Source organism: Heloderma suspectum, chromosome 8 (genome assembly GCF_057233095.1).
Source record: "Heloderma suspectum isolate Gila_16-S chromosome 8, 16-S_ref, whole genome shotgun sequence".
In the NCBI taxonomy this organism is placed as follows: domain Eukaryota; kingdom Metazoa; phylum Chordata; class Lepidosauria; order Squamata; family Helodermatidae; genus Heloderma; species Heloderma suspectum.
This window is the reverse complement of record NC_139465.1, coordinates 6,995,499-7,007,665: the sequence shown is the minus strand read 5'-3', so window position 1 is coordinate 7,007,665 and position 12,167 is coordinate 6,995,499.

Genomic DNA, 12,167 nt, shown 5'->3' with positions numbered 1-12,167 from the left:
TTGAGGCTTAACAGTTTTTTCTTTTTATCAATTAAAGTTTGTAGCCCTACCAATCTAAGTTCTTTATTACCTCAGCTTAACACTTTGCCCACCCTTGAATTTGCATTTCGAGGACTAATATGCAGCTTGGAACATAATTATCCTTGTGTGTACAACTTAAATACTTATTTTCCAGTTGTTTTTATTTAATGTTTAAAACAATAGACAATTGGATGGAACAAACTTATGATTCAAAGCATGTGAAACTGGCATGGACCAGAAATAGGGTGATCCGTCCTTCCCTATGACCCAGCCTACAATATCTGCATCCACTTCTTGGTATGTTAAATCAGGAGCTAGATCCATGATGGCACATTCTAACAATTGCCTCAATGAATCATTAAACAACTTCTTCTTTTTCTTCCTTCATGAAGGGACAAGCTTTGTTCCTTGGCCTCTGGAGAGTCCATCTAAATCAACCTGAAAGGTTTAAAAAAAAACAAAAAACAATACAAACACACACACACACACACTGACAGGAATGGTTTGAATTTGAGTCAGGTGCAAGCAGATCAGACTGGGCTTTAAAGAGATTTTATTCAGGATGGAAGTGGAAACTTTAGATAAGTTCACATCTGCGAATTGAGTTCTTTCCGCTACCAAAAAAACAGCATGCACACAAAATCCATCCCATTTCCATTCCATTATTTAGTGAGCTGGTTAGGAAACCAGATGCATGGGGTTGAAAAGTGTAAGGAAGCATTTGGTCTGAGACCCTCACTTGGTGTAAATCAGAGTTTGTATTGCTAACCTTTATTGCTCTTTATTGTTTCTCTTTTCTTGCCTTGACATTTTCAGAAGTGTTCAACTTTTTAGAGATGATTAAATAGGTGCAGATATACAAGTACCAGCCTAAACACAGGATAAGATATCTCTCCTTTTCTGAGATGAAAGAATCATGTGTGATAACAGTTTGGGTTAAGAATTCAATGCCCAATCGACATCAACCTGTTGGATAAGATTCCCATTGTCCATAAATCTCTAGCCCAATGAACCAATGGTTGAGCTAGCCTTCCCCAGCCTGGTGCACCCCAGATGTTTAGGACTACAACTCCCAGCATTCCTGACCATTGATCATGCTGAATGGGACTAATGGGAATTGAAGTCCAAAACAATAAAATAACACCAGCTAGAGTAAGGGTGGTTAAGTAGATGTAAATAGACTTTTCCAGTTGGCATTGCTCTGGTGTGTTGAAATGATGGAATATATATATTCCATTGTGGAATATACAAGAGCTTTCTTCCAAATTTTCATTCAGCTGGGTTCAAAAATCTCACCAATTCCAATGGCAACAGCATCAGTTTGCCCATCGCTAGAAATGAGTACAACATTTCTGCTGCCACAAATCAGTCCTCTAAGGCAGGGATAGGCAGAAGATAGATCTCCAGGTGTCTGGGACTTCAACACTCAGAAGCCACTGCCAGCATGGCCAATGGTCAGGAATTCTGGAAGTTGTCTGAAAACATCTGGAGGGCACCAGGTTGGAGACAGCTGCTGTTAGGAGTAGGAGTTCCCCCTGTGCGGGTGGTGGGATTGATGAACTGGATGAACATATAAGCAAAGGAGACATCAAAGCTGCAGAAAATATAATTGATTGTCCAACACATTTCAAGCACTAGAAGTATTTCCCAGAGTGATTATGGTTTTCTGATTCCATGTTTTCAAAGAGAAGCCTAGACTGTCTTCCACACCATCTCAAAAAGGAATGTTTGGTTTCTATAAAAACCAAATAATACTCTGAGTGAATAATCTGGGTATCAATACTCTGTTACTCAGATACTGTAATGCTCTAATACTGCCCCTGAGCTAATAGTCCAAAAGTATTCAGTAGTATGATAGCTTTTGGGTGCCTTTGAGGTTTCCTTCCCTTTTGTTCCACCATTAGATGCCTTCCCTTCTTTCTTCCAGGGGCTGGTAGATTGTTGCAGGAGACAAAATCCACTATTCTAGCATACGTTTTCACTTAGAACACAGTTCTTGATTATGCGCTTTTGGTAATTATGGTGTAAATTACTGTCACCTGAGCAGAGTTCACTCCTTTAAAAAGAAGTCTGTGAACAGGCTCTGTTCTGCACAGAACAGCTCTCTCTGGCTGTGCCCACATTTTGAGCTAAATTGACATTTTGGCGACTGGCTCGGAGGGTAATGGTCTCTTAAAATGTCTAACATTTCAACATTCAACTAGCTGTACTTTCAGCATGCAGTTCGAATAAGTCTCAGTACCACCCAGATCCAGGAGAGTTAATGCAGAAATTCACGGAGATCAGTCCTCATAAACTTTTACAGAAATGCTTTGTTTCAGATACTCATGCTCATAATGAGACATAACAACTCAACCCACCCTATAATTTTCCACCCACACATTTTCACACATATTTTTTCAACACTTCTAAATGAGGCTTGTAAACAGTATATTATGTGGGAGGAGTGGGGATGATGAAAACATGGCATTGAATACGAGTTCAGCCCCACTACCGCTTATGTGGATATATATTATATTTTGCTTGTGGTGGTGAAGCCACTGACACTGATTGGCTGAGCTGGGGTGTGCTGGCACAGAACGTTCACTAACATTCCAGCGGTTGAGGCAACAAAGCTGTCAGAATGTTTGAAGTCCAGATTCTGTGAAGGAAGGCAAAGCTGTGAGTTTGCCTGGCACAGCTCTGAGTTTGGTTGACACAGGCTCTGGGGCAGGAGTAGCTCTGTGGGGGCAGGCTGAAGACTGAGAACAAAGGAGGAAGGAAAATATTACCAGGGAGCCCAGAGGGAAACTACTTGGAGGAAGGAGGAGGAGAAGGAAATGAATAGATGAGTAGGTGAAGGTGAAGGTGAAGGTTCCTTGGGGAAATGGATGGAATGAGGGAGTGAGGTAAGGAGGAGCCAATGAGAGGAGGGGGCAGGAACCCCTGGATTTGTAGCTCTAGATCAGGGATAGGCAACCCAATGCCTTTCAGGTAGGGATGTACAGATTTTGTTAAATCCATTCTGTCTGTGTTTCATGGATTCTCAGGTGTCTTTCATTCCATTATCCACTCATTGACAGAATATGATTTTACAAGAATTTTGTTTCTGTTTGCAAATGCACATTAGTGCTCATGCACACTTCTGCAAATGTGCATTAGTGCTCATGTGCACTTGCACAAATGCTCATCAAATGTGCACTTCTGTAAATGCGCAATTGCATTTGGATAAATCCCATCCCCTGAGTAAAAAAACTGGTCTGCAAATCTTCGGGATCCATGTGACTCAGAAAAAGCCAGTCCACTGTAGAAACCACAGGTCAGATTCAAAGATAGCCGAACTCGTTTGAATTTGTTGCAGATTTCTCTGGCGTCCCCACCACAACCCCTGGCCACTGGCCATGTTGGCTGAGCCTGATGGGAGTTGTTATCCAAAACATCTGGAGGGCAGCAGACTGCCCACCTCTGGTCTAGAATCGAGACCCTGATGGATCTATAGCAATATGTATAGATGGGGGATTCTGTCAGTTGTGGCTTCTACTGATATTGCAGCATTGTGACAAAGCAACTCCAAAGACTCAAGAAGGAGCAGTGTGTATTGTGGGTAGGGATGGGCAGATTCCCTACCTGCTGGTCTGTGGGGAATCCACCCGCAGGGGGGAGGCGATCTGTTCACCACTCCCCCCGGAATCCTCTTCGGCCAGCTCCGCTCTGCAGCAATTCCACAGAGCCGCTGGCCGGCTCCAAAGCGCGAGCAATAAGGCCGCCATGCTGTATTGCTGGCTGAAGGGGACTGACTGCAGTCGCAAATGGCATCCAGGATGCCATTTGAGGCCGTAAAAGTCTTAGTTTGAGGTAAATGCAGCCGTAAATGGCTGCATTTAGCTTAAACTAAGACCTTTACGGCTGCAAACGGCATCCTGGATGCCATTTGCATCCGCAGTCAGTCCCCTTCAGCCAGCGATACGGCATGGCGGCCATATCGCTGGAAATCCAGAGCCAGGGGATCCGGCTGAAGAGGATTCCACGGGGAGGTGGAGGTAAGTGTTCCATTCTGCCATGGACTCCGAAGGGCCAGATTCTTTAGAATCCGGCCTCATTGGAGTCTGTGGTGGAATTCTCTGCCATCCCTAATTGTGGGGTGGCTGAATTTCACACATTAGTTTGAACTAACCCACTCATTCTTTTAGATGAAGGCCTGCCCTATAGCACTGTTGCATTGTCTTTTTTCAGTGCGTAGTCTCAGTATGGCATGCAGCCCGGTGTTTGCAAAATCGAGCTCCACTTCCATAACGTTTGACTTTTTTCTTCTGAAAACAAAAAAAAAAACTAAAGGAAAATGCTGTTGTCCTGGAAAAAACTTATACTATCCAGCTCTTAAAATTAAGCCAGAAGATATGTGCTTGCATGGTAACCCTGCCCCCTTTTTGTCCGTTGGCTCCCTGTTCATGGTAAATGCTCCTGGTGGTTCCACATGGACTTATGGCCTGATAGGAGTCCACCCAGAGAAGAGCCTTCAGTGTAGTGGCCCCCTTTCTTTGGAACTCCCTGCCCCTAGAGGTCAGGCAGGTGCCAACACTATGTTACTTCTGGAGCCTCCTGAAAACAGTTCTGTTCAAGGAAGCATTCCTTAAATGACCAGCCATGGTTTTTATTGGCATTGTTTTTTAAAAAATATTTCGAATGGTGTTTTAATCTTTTATCTTTTTTACAATTGTACTGGTTGTGTTCACCACTCTGGAATCTGTTTTAGATGGGGAGCAATATACAAATGTAATAAATAAATAAATAAATGGGTCATCAAACTCAGTAATCATCAATCTCTTTGGATCTCTGGCCCACTTTTAACATGCAATATGGAGCTACGTGGTTCCTGGCCATCTGATGGTGCCCGCATGTAGTGGTTCTGCTAAAAAAAACACCCCTCTGTAGTTCCCCTAACCACTCTCTCCCCATGTGCATGTGAATAGGCCCACTGTGTTCTGCAACAATGGCAGGAGAGAGAGAGAGCAAGTCGTGTGTGCTCTAGGGATGGGGGAGAATTCCACCACGGGCCCCAATGAGGCCAGATTCCAAGAATGGCTGCATTTAGGTAATCTACCAGCTTTACAGCCGCAAGTGACGCCCACTACCCCATTTGCATCTGGAGACTTACTTAGCACAGTGATACGGCACGGCAATGGCTGCTGGCCATATCAACATTCGCCAGCGATGCAGAGCTGGCAGCCAGCTCTGCAGGATTGTCATGGAGCGGAGCTGGCCTGGACAGTTTCCGGGGGGAGGGAAACTGTCCAGGGAGGGATCACCTCCCCCCGCGGGTGGATTCCCCCCTGAAATGACAGGTAGGGAATCCGCCCCTCCCTAGTGTGCTCCCAGCAATGGAGGTAAGTCGGGGGGGGGGAGGAAAGGGAGGAACAGGAAACCACAGCTATAGAGATCCATGGCTAGGTATGCCCCAAATTCCCATGCATTAACTAGCTAACTGCAACACTGCCCCCTTCCTGTAACTTGCAGATGAAGTTGCAATATTCCCAACAGCAGCAGCCTTTCCTGAGGTGGACAAATGCCATGCCTGTGGTTTGTCAACAGTTTGCCAGTTCAGAGTAAACCAGGGTAGTAAACCAGGGTTTGCAAGCCAGCTTCAAGCTATGGCTTCAGAACCTGGTTTGGCAGCCCTCACAAAGCATGATTGCCATGGTTTGGCTTTTCAGACCATGGTCAGGCATGCTGTCATGGAGTTTTGAAATGGGATGCAGTCAACGAAGAAGCAGAGCAACACATGACAACAAAACTAGATCACACATTAAGAGAAAGTGCTTGGTTTGAAAGTGTTTCCCGCACCTGGTGCCTTCCAGATGTTTAGGGCTGCAACTCTACGGATTCCTGACCATTGGCTATGTTGGCTGGAGCTGATGGGAATTAAAATCCAAAACATCTGGAGGACACCAGGTTGGGAAAGGCTGTGGTGAACGCAGCACCCCCCCACACTCATTCCACCTCCCTCCCACCAGCAGTTATAATCTGATTATCTGACAATATTAGTTTTTTATGAGACTTGAAAATATCAGCTCTTAGCAGGAATACCTTCCTTAATTTATAGGATTGTATTCAAGCTTTTGAACCGGTGAACTTACATAGACCCTTTAGAAAATGGCTGAGGCCAACTATTCAAATTTCCTTTACCAAATAAATAAATTAGTTTGGGGCTTGGACTCTTCCCTACCTCTTCAGCCAATATATTTCTGAAGACAGTTTGGGACTTATCTGCACCCAGAGATCCAAAAACAGAGAACACTGGCATCGCTTTCAGCTTTGAGCAACACGAGCAGCATTTGCTATAATGAAATGTACATGATCTCTAAGTGGGGTTTCTTCAGGTTGTTAGCAGCTTTTGCCAAAAAACTCCGTAAATGGGACTCCTTCTTTGCTGACCCCTTGCCCTGCTACAAACGAGCTTTCTAAACCCTTTGGAAAACATGCGGTTTCACTTTCAACTTTCTTTCGAAGGCATGGTGTTTTATTTTGGCTCACCTTTGTGCATCCAGCTGGAAATGCCACTGATTTCATGGATTGGGACCAGTGATACTTAGGACCAAAGTTTGATGCAAAAGGGCTCTGTTAGTTCAGCTGTAGCAGGGGAGGGGTTTCCCGTCTGTATAACCAGAGACAAGTGGAGGCTATAGGAGAAAGAAACTGCACACTGTGAAAGATTTACAGTTCATCAATAACTTTTTAACGTATCCTTCCCTGTCTCCCCACAGATGTACACAATGGCAGGAAAGAAAGAAAGAAAGAAAGAAAGAAAGAAAGAAAGAAAGAAAGAAAGAAAATTATCTCCTTTGAACAGTCTGATAAAGTAGAAAAAAAAAACCTACACCATACTCCTTCTTGCTGGACTGGTTAATATCCCTATACATTGGATAGGACAAACGGATAAAATGAATGTACTTTGGCATTGCATTGCATTTGATCAGTTTTGTTTAGCAAATAGCCAAAGAAAATCTTACCTGATGGGCAAAATGCTTTATGTCCCAAGATGCAGTGAGTTTGGAAGAACATTTTTCCACTTGGTTTCCTTGCTTCCCTTCCCTGTACATAGTTTTCCTGTGTTACCAGATCCCATGCAGGATGGGAACTCAGCTTCCCCCTGTCCAGTCCTGCCTGCCTCCACCAGCCTTGAAAAAACATAACCTTGCTGGATCAGATCAAAGGCCTGTCTACCCTAGCATCCTGTTTCCAACAGTGGTCAACCAGAAAGAAACCAGTAAGCAGGATATGAAAAGCAGTAGCACACTCCCACTGTATTTAGAAGCCTGCTACCAGTACATAAGCATACTGCCTTTGATTTTGGAGGGAGTCTATTGCCATCATGGCTAGAGACCATTGATAGCCTTACCCTCCACAAATTTGTCTAATCTTTTCTGAAAGCTATGTGGATAGACCCTATGTGGATAGTTGGCAGCCTCCAAATTCAGAGCCTGCTGAGTATTGAATGCAGGGTGGGAGGACAGTGGAGGCAATCTTCACCTCCATGCTCCAGCCGCCCTACGTTTCTGCTAGACAGGCAATTTTGACCATCTGGCAATGGCACCTTGGAGAGGGAGGGAGGGGGGCTGGGGCAGCCATTGGAAATTATGTACTGCAACTGCCCTGCAACCACGCTGGTCTTCTCCCCTCCCTGTCCCAGGGAAAAGGGGAACGCCCCCTTTTCCCCATCTCCACATTCTGTTTTCCAAGCACAGAGAGATAGCTGGTGCAATTCTCGCCACACTGGTTATGAGGGGGAGTGGGAGGGGAGTGTGGTTTCGTGGCTCGGAGCTCAGAGCCCTGTCTCTGACCTCACAGCCAGGCAACCAAACGATCCTATAGCCTCCCCCCACAATGCTGTCTAAGGGCCATAGGATTGCTCTCCCTGTTGGTGGCCATCACCATATCTTGTGGTGTGTGTGACACAGAAATTTTGCCAATGAAGCTTCCACTATCACTGCATCTGCATGCTAGGAGAAACTCCAGCTGTTGGGTATCTGCCAGCCTGTCATGGGATTAGGACAGTCTTCCCCAACCTGGTGCATTCCAGAGGTCTTGAACGTCAACCTACATCAGCCCCAGCCAGCATAGCCAAGGGTCATGAATCCTGGAAGTTCTCATCCTAAAAATCTGGAAGCCACCAGGTTGGGGAAAGAGGAATCAGGGGGTTGGATCATCTTCTCTATAAGGGAAGTCTAAAGCATTTGAGGAAGCTTGTCTGGAGAAGAGATGTGTCTTCCAGAGAGACTGAGAGTCTGAAGCAGACAGCTGTGTGGCAGCATCAGGTGGACCGAGAAGTCAAGCTGAATGCAGGCAAGGCAGGATCAGAAGAAGGCTAGTAAGTAGGGATGTACAGATCATGTAAAATCTGTTCCATCTGTGTTTCATGAATTATCAGGTGCCTTTCATTCTGTAGTCCACCCATTGACAGAATCAGATCTTTTTCAGCCACGAATTTATGCAAATGCACATTCGCACAAATATGCACGTGCAAAAGTGAGCAAATTGCCCCCAAATAAGCAAAATCCCCCCAAACGTGCATTTTTATGCTTTAGCCAGTGGGAAAATGTGCATTTCTGCTGTTTCTTTCATGTGTATTTTTCTACAATGAAATGTGTGCAACATTGGGGAAGTTTGAAAAATGTTCCGCAAGGCGGCAGAATCCACCTGGTCCACTGCAAAATCCACCAGTCAGATTCATCAAAATCTGAACTCATTAGGTCCCATTGCAGATTTCTCCAACATCCCTGCTAGCAAGTATGGAGAGGAAAAGGACAGGCTCTGTCTTCGGGGACAGCTGAGGCCTGGCAACAGCTGATGGTGGAGATCCAGCGTCAGAGCAGCTGCCGCACCCAGACCGAACACTTCACAGGCAGTTTGGTAAACTGCATTAAAGGTCCGAGGTGGTAGTCAACCCTCATCAGCAGGGAGACTGTGGATCATGCTCATTGCCAGTCCTGAAATATAACTGGGGTGGAGTTTGATAGGGGAATTGGCTTAGGTTTGGGTCAGGTGAGGAAGTGTAGCTTCTATAGCCTGGTTAGTGGAAACAGTGACAACATAAAAGCTTTATTTAAAAGTAAGAGTAGCCAGAAGTTAATACACTTTCTTAGCTTATTTCTTTTTAATAAAATAGTTCAAATCTTGGTTTACTATATTTATAGCTCTGATCTGTTTGTCTCATGCCTATATCCAGCTATCTTAGGTTAAAGGGGGCATATTAAAGGGATTTAGATTTATGGTGGCAGAAGAAATGAATGGTGGAATAATCTGCGTGGGGTGTCCTCCACATTTTTGTGGCAGTGGGATTGCCCAGTGAAGGGTGGGTTTTCCTCCTCCTGGGTTTCCCAGATGCATCTTTAGGAAGGATGCAGACAAGCCGGAGAGGGTTCAGAGGAGGGCAACAAAGATGATCAGAGGACTGGAAACAAAGCCCTATGAAGAGAGACTGAGGAACTGGGCATGTTTAGCCTTGAGAAGAGAAGACTGAGGGGAGATATGATAGCACTCTTCAAGTACTTGAAAGGCTGTCACAGAGAGGAAGGCCAGGATCTCTTCTTGATCATCCCAAATGCAGGACATGGAATAATGGGTTCAAGTTACAGGAAGCCAGATTCTGGCTGAACATCAGGAAAAACGTCCTGACTGTAAGAGCAATACAACAATGGAACCAATGACTTAGGGAGGTGGTGGGCTCTCCCACACTGGAGGCATTTAAGATGAAGCTCGACAGCCATCTGTCAGGGATGCTCTGACTTGGATTCCTGCATTGAGCAGGGTGTTGGACTTGATGGTCTTCTAGGCCCCTTCCAACCCTATACTATAATATACTATACTATAATATACTATACTATGATTCTATGATCTGTTTAGCCACTGTGGTAAACAGGAAGTTAGATCCATCAGAGCCCATGTAATGTTCTTATTATTTACAAATCCTGCCAGAAGGAGAGGGGAGCACCCCTAACCTGCATTGATCTTTGAGTGATCCTTGACCATATTTTGTGAGAGTCTCATCAGAGTGATGGATGGAGTTTGTGTGCAGGTGGAAAATCTAGCTCAAGAGGCTCGGCCAAATTTTGAAGGGAGCATATAAAGATTCAGAGTGATGTTTTTGTTTTTTTATTTTATGTAACAGTATGAAAATCTAGCTGAAAGTGACATCCCTCCAAAGAAGAACAATCCAGAGTTGGCACAGAGTTCATGGCATTTAAGTTTTATAAAGGTTGTTCCTTGCAGTGATTTATGAGATAAGTCTGTTGGGTATAGTTAAAGCACTGCAGATTCATGAATGTATATTTCAAATTTGGGGGGAATGATCCAGATGTTTCACCTTGTAAATAGACTAGACACTTACCAGGGGTCTCCTTGGCAGATATAAGAGCAATTCCTCAACTAGCGGGTATTAGGGGGAGATGAGGAGTTGCACAAAGGAAAACTAGGTTGTCTTGGGATGAGGTGTGTATGTGGAGGTGATGGAAGTATGGCAAATCCTGCTTTGAATCAATGAAGTCTGTGTTTGTGCTGTGAGAACCTGTTCACATATGTGGATTTATTTCAGTTTGGCAGACTCTTGCACCTATGAATATGCCTTGTACCTCGTCAGATCATTTATATATCTTGCTTAGTGTAGTCTACTCTGACCAACAGACGTTTTCAAGGGTTTCAGACATTTGTTTAACAGTATTTATGAATCACTTACATTAAAGAAACTTCTAAGCAATGTATAAAAATATGGGAGATTCAGGATAAAAGGAAAGGCTTCTTCACACAGCACATGGTTAAACTACAGGATTTACCACCACAAGGTACAGTGATGGCCACAAATTTGGATGGCTTTAAAAAGGGATTAGACAACTGTTCTGGTTGATGACCAAATAATCCATATATGATCTCCCCGTGAGGTTTAAATCACACACAAACTGACGTCTCCCTTCTCTTCCCCAAAGATTGTTAATTTTCCTTGTGTTGACACTTCCATTTCCCCAGCAGTCAGAAAGTTTGTGAACATTCCAAGGCATCTGTCAGCTCAGATAATTGATCCCAAAGGGTTCATTGCCACCTCTGCCACCATTGTAATCTCCTTGCACCTATATTGAGCGGTCTCCATGTTACAACCCTAGTGGATATACCAACAGGCCTTGAGATGCCCAGGAATGGTGCAGTCTCTATGTCTTTTAATGTTAATGGTCCCCACAGAACATATTTTGCTCACCCGTGTTTTTACACATTTACATTTTTACTCCCTACATACCAAACCATTACTCAAGCTTCATACAAATTCAGCAATTATATAATCACCTTGCCATTTAAAAGCAAAACTAGATGTTTTGCATTATTTCCCCCTCTTCCCCCCCCCCAAGAGGGCCTCTACAAAACATTGGTCATTCTCTTAGCTTTTTGCTGTTTGTGTGCCGAGCCAAACAGCATCATTAAGCCCTGTTTTATTTCTAGACATGCTCATTTGTGGGGACTCTAGCCAAACTCAGAGGAAAAGTTGGCACAAATTTAACATGTGCACACAACCACACTGGTTTTGACTGGTGTTATATTTGCATTCCCAGCTATCAGTGGGCAATCTCCAATGCCAATTAGAACCAGTGTTAATCTTGGCCTGCCACCAGCAAAGGATGCGAAGATCAGACAAATAGAGCAGGCTTTAAACGTGCACAGCCATTGAGCTGACTCACCTTTTCAGATAACCTATTGTTATCGGCACCTTCTCTCTGTGCTGGCACCAACCCCACTGAAATAATTCTGCTTTACAACTTGTAGGTAAACATGGTATGTTTGTGCAGGATGGCTATCAAGGCTTCCCCCCTGATGCTCGTGTTATCACAGAGGAAGCACTAAGTGGGTAGGTGATATTTTTAAAAATGAAACTGTAAAAAAATAAAAATAAAGCAACAGCATATTGCTGTATTTATCCATCACCATCAGAGGAATCCTTGGCAAGTGGTCCAGGCATCTTTGTGTCCAGTGTTTCCAGCTATTTAGAGGCTGAAACTACAGTGTTTGTATCTGTGGCTCCTTCTACACTAGCTCATTTCTCTGCAATTGCTGCCCATTGTTGACTTATTGATTTATGGAGAATCCAGATGATGCCATTACCAATCCATCATTGGTAATGCCAGTGCCTT